The sequence below is a fragment of the Anoplopoma fimbria genome, chromosome 21, assembly GCF_027596085.1.
Source record: "Anoplopoma fimbria isolate UVic2021 breed Golden Eagle Sablefish chromosome 21, Afim_UVic_2022, whole genome shotgun sequence".
NCBI lineage: Eukaryota > Metazoa > Chordata > Actinopteri > Perciformes > Anoplopomatidae > Anoplopoma > Anoplopoma fimbria.
Window position 1 is genome coordinate 15,761,136 of NC_072469.1, and position 5,885 is coordinate 15,767,020.

At 34.3% G+C, this 5,885-nt stretch overlaps 1 non-coding gene across 1 annotated transcript; it reads right to left on the reverse strand.

Annotated features, from left to right (window-relative positions):
• Positions 1-267: 267 nt before the first annotated feature.
• trnag-ccc (transfer RNA glycine (anticodon CCC)) lies at positions 268-338 on the reverse strand. The gene has a single exon. It is a non-coding gene; the product is annotated as a tRNA-Gly (tRNA).
• Between the last annotated feature and the right edge of the window lie 5,547 nt (positions 339-5,885).

Here is a 5,885-nt window from a genome sequence, read left to right on the forward strand (position 1 = left end):
CTAGGCTCTACCTCGTGAGCTACAACTGCCCCAAAATCTGTGCGCAGCCCGGTAATCTTGCTCGATACCACGACACCAGCAGCTCAACAGTTGTAATATACTATGACTTTTTTCGACAAGCTATAAAATGACTTTTTCGACATGCAATACTATGACCTTTTCGACATGCTATACTATGAGTTTCTTTCACTTTTTTACATGCAAAACAATGACTTTTTTTCAACAAACTAGGCTCTACCTCGTGAGCTACAACCGTCCCAAAATCCGTGCGCAGCCCGGGAATCGAACCCGGGTCACAAGAATGGGAATCTTGCATGATACCACTACACCAGCAGCGCAACAGTGGTAATATGACTATGACTTTTTTCGACATGCAATAGTATGACCTTTTCGACATGCAATAGTATGACCTTTTCTACATGCTAAACTGTGAGTTTCTGCACTTTCTTTGACATGCTATACTATGACTTTTTTCAACAAACTACGCTCTAACTCGTGAATTACAGCCACCCAAAAACCCATGCGCAGCCCGGGAATCGAACCCGGGTCGCAAGAATGGGAATCTTGCATGATACCACTACACCAGCAGCGCAACAGTGGTAATATGACTATGACTTTTTTTAGACCTTTTCGACATGCAATAGTATGTCCTTTTCGACATGCTATACTGTGAGTTTCTGCACTTTCTTTGACATGCAATACAAGGACTTTTTTCAACAAACTAGGCTCTACCTCGTGAGCTACAACTGCCCCAAAATCTATGCGCAGCGCGGGAATCTTGCTCGATACCACTAAACCAGCAGCTCAAGAGTTGTAATATACTATGACTTTTTTTCGACAAACTATTATATGACTTTTTTCGACATGTAATACTATGACCTTTTCGACATGCTATACTGTGAGTTTCTGCACTTTCTTTGACATGCTATACTCTGACTTTTTTCAACAAACTAGGCTCTAACTCGTTAATTACAGCCACCCAAAAACCCATGCGCAGCCCGGGAATCGAACCCGGGTCGCAAGAATGGGAATCTTGCATGATACCACTACACCAGCAGCGCAACAGTGGTAATATGACTATGACTTTTTTCGACATGCAATACTATGACCTTTTTGACATGCAATAGTATGACCTTTTCTACATGCTAAACTGTGAGTTTCTGCACTTTCTTTGACATGCAATACTATGACTTTTTTCAACAAACTACGCTCTACCTCGTGAGCTACAACTGCCCCAAAATCTGTGCGCAGCCCGGGAATCTTGCTCGATACCACGACAGTAGCAGCTCAACAGTTGTAATATACTATGACTTTTTTTCGACAAGCTATAATATGACTTTTTTCGACATGCAATACTATGAACTTTTCGACATGCTATACTATGACTTTTTTTTCACTTTTTTATACGCGCTGTACAATGACTTTTTTCAAACAACTAGTCTCTACCTCGTGAGCTACAACTGCCCCAAAATCTGTGCGCAGTCCGGGAATCTTGCATGATACCACTACACCAGCAGCGCAACAGTGGCAATATATTATGACTTCATTTTGACAAACTATACTTTGACTTTTTTCGACATACTATACTATGACTGTTTTGCACTTTTCTGAAATGCAATAAATATCATACAATTACTTTTTTCGACTTGTTATAATCTGCCTTTTTCTGCACTTTTCTGAAATGCTATACCATGCCTTTTTTCGACATGCAATACTATAATGTTTTTCGACACGCTATACTATAAAAAGAGCAAAACTTTTGCACTCCAGTAGGACGACATGTGCGTAGAAGAATACCTTAGGTAGACAATATAGAACAAAAAACTCCCGCACACTGTCTTCTTCAGTTGCGTATAAATATCTTTTAGTAACAACGTTTCGGTACGTAGACCTTCATCAGGTTATTTTACAAGGAAATGAGGATGCATGCATTAAATAGAACTTGGGGTTCATAAATAGGTTGGTAGAACAATCAGATTGCCCCAATCACATGACATCAATCAGTCATCCACGAATCGGAACCATCAACAAATAAAGAATCAATTTACATTATATCGTGGCACTAAAAGCCTACAAACAACATGAAAACATACACATAATACATAATATCATTTAGGAGGAATGTCTTTAATCAAAAAACACATAAAGAAGATAATTATAGAAATGATAGAAAGGCTGTAACGCCAACATCAATACTTTTCTTTTATAGGACAGGATTTTTAGGAGTTTACAAAGGTTTTCTTCTACAGTCTGTCCCTAGAAAAGGAAAGAAAAGAAAGGACAAAATATGAGTATTAAGAACGAGTATTATATGTTTGAAATAAGTTCAAATAAAATGAAATCGAATAGTGCATCGGAAAAATCGGAAAGATATTTCATAACATTACGTTTAATAATAATTCATCATTCAAACCCTCGGGAGACAAGGTTTGTAGGGTGAATATCCAGAACGCATCACGTTGTTTTAAAAACAAGTCAAAGTCGCCACCTCTAGGTGGTAGTCTGACCTTTTCAATGCCACAAAACCTTAAAGTAGATATGTCGTGTCTTTTATCATTAAAGTGTACCGCTACAGAATAGTCTCTGTCATTTCTGCATATAGAACTTTTGTGTTCACTAATATGCAGCTTGAGCTTTCTGGTAGTTTTACCTACATACACAAGTCCACATGGACAACATAGCATGTACACAACATGTGTGGAGGCACAAGTGATAACTCTTTATGTGAAATACTTTGTTGGTGTGAGGGTGATTAAAACTGTAGGTTTTGTATATGTTATTGCACTGTGCACAGCTACCACAATGGTAGTTGCCATTGGGTAGGGGGCTTAGCAGTCTCTGTTGTGTAAGTAGAGGGGGCTTGTAATGTACAGAATCTGCATGAACCAATAGGTCCTTCAAGTTTTTTCCTCGTTTATTCACAAAAAGAGGCATATCATTAAAGTGTGGGGCTAGTTCGGGGTCTTATTTAAAAAATGTCAGTGATTTCTGGTGGTATCACTGGACATATCTGGCTTTCATTTCTTCAGCTTTTCTCCATGAAGTCGTCAGTGGTGAGTACCTCGTGAGCTACAGCCGCCCCAAAATCTGTGCGCAGCCCAGGAATCAAACCCAGGTCGCGAGAATGGGAATCTTGCATGATACCACTACACCAGCAGCTATACACATTTTTTCAACAAGCTATACTATGACTTTTTGGACTTTTTCTGCACATTTCTGACATGCTATACTATGACCTTTTCGACATGCTATACTCTGACTTTATTTGCCTTTTTGACTTACTCAACATTAGTTACATTTACTTTATTTATTTTTTTACTCACGCAATACTATGACTTTCTTCGACATTCTATATTATGATCTTTTTTAACATACAATTGTGTGATTTTTTCAACATACTATACCAAGACTTTTCCGGCATACTATACCATGACTTTTTTCACTTTTTTCAACATACTATTATATGATATTTTTTACAAATTATACAATGACCTTTTTTTACACATACTTTACTATCACCTTTTTTATAATTGTTTATGTACTTTTCCACAAACTATACAATTCAACCTACTATATCATGACTTTTTTTCTTTACGTTTTTCAACATACTATACTATGGCTTTATTATTACGTATTTTCGACATACAATACTTACCATCTGCCAAGAGATACAAAAGCATCAGCTGCCAGACCACCAGACTTTTAATTACTATACTGTCACTTTTTTGAACGTTTTTTCAACATACCATGACTTGTTAGAGACTTAAAAAAAATATATTTTACTTTTCATTCCCTAGACTCTTTATGTTTTTTTCGACAGACAAAAACCTTTAAAAAGGTTTCTTAAGCATACTACACTATGGTTTTTCGGACATACCATACTTTGACTTTTTATTAACTTTTTTACAACATACTATAACGTGACTTTTTTGCTATGATTTTTTTGAAATAATAGACCATGATTGTCTTAGACATAATATACTAATACTGTTTTGACAATGATTTTGGAACATTTATGACATAATAAAATTAATTTCTTATGACTTTTCATGACCCACTTTTTTTTTTACACACTATTTTATGACTTTTTATTATATTCTATTTTATTACCTTTTTTTGCTAAATTGAGCATTAAGTGGAAAATCACTTTTCGGACATAATAAACTATGACTCTTAATTTATTTTGTGGTGTATTTTACTGACTTTTTGACAAGCTATGATTATTTTGACATACTTTAATATGGCTTTTTTTTACGTTTGACTATATTTGGGATTTTATGACTATTTTCTGACATACTTTACTATGACTTTTTGATATACTATACAATGAGCTTTGAAATACTTTTCATGAAAATACAATGTATTTTTAATGACTAACGGCTTTAATCATTGCTATATATTTTGGGGTTTTTTCTGACATCCTATACCTTGCATTTTCATGAAATATTTTTTAATACTAGACATTTTGAATTCTATATTATGACTTGTTTTGACATTTGTACATACTATACTCTGACTCTTCTGTCATTTTTTGCAACATACTGTACTATGGCTTTTTGTTACTTTTCAGCACATACTCTACTGCTTTTTATGACTTTTGTGGCATCCTATATAATAATAATATAAAACTTTCTATCACATACTATACTATGTCATTTTTCATCATACGCTATACTTTGAGTTTTAATGGTATTTTGATGGCATACTATACCATGACATATTTTGTGACATACTATGTTATGGCATTTTTTGTAGTATGTCATATTCATGAAATATTTACTATAACTTTTATAGATTTTTTTACAACATACTAAATTAGGAGTTTTTTGTGAGATACTATACTATGATTTTTTAAAAAACGTTTTTATACCTTATCTATGACATTTTTGTGACATACTATACTTTAACATTTCTACCGCCTATGATTTGTTGTTTTGGATTTTATACTACTATGACACTTTTATGAATGGGAATTTATTTACTTATTCAACTCATTAAATTTGGTGATCAAAGGTCAAGGTCTCTGTGACCTCACAAAAACCCTTTTTGGGCTATAACTTCATAACTAATATGTAAGTGATGTGAAAATCATCGCAACCATGACACTGTAATAGTTAAACTTAAAGTACATTTTACTGCTAATACTTTTAAACTTTAACTTAAGTAAATTGTTGAATGCAGGTCTTTTAAAGTGTAGTATTATCACTTTACTCAAGTTAATGGTCCGAATACTCATTCCAACACTACAGTAAAAGGTTTAACAAGACATAGGAGTGGGTAAAAAAGTGACATATTAGACGTTAGCTCTAATATCTGCATAAATACAATAACAGCTTTTTAGAGCTTTAAAGACATTAGACATTGGTATAAACACATCAATGAGGTTTAATTCAATATACCTCTAACTGGAGTAAAAAAGGGCAACATGCTACTTTAAACTCCAGTCCATCTTAGGTTAAATATTTACATTTGACACAGCAGATCCAAACCCAGAAAATAGAAAAGAAGATCATTAATGTTTTTTAATGTGACACCTGTGACTTCCATAGTATGACAAGTCCAAATGTCTGCAGTGAAAAAAGGCCCATGTAGCTGCCATGTGGGCTTCCATTAAGTCGGAGGACTATTTAGCTACAAATCTTCACACAAACTAAAAATATGAAATGTCATATCAGCCATGGGTAAAAGGTACTGTTTTTACTTGGTACAAATATTCATACACCTTATGGTTCAGCTTTCATTAACACTAGACTTCATTATTCCAACCTACCAGATTTACATCCATATGAATATAATTTCAAAATGATATATACCTTATTGAACTGAATAAAAGGGTGAGAAGGGTTTGTGTTAAATAGGATGAAAAAGAGACATGAGAGACTAGG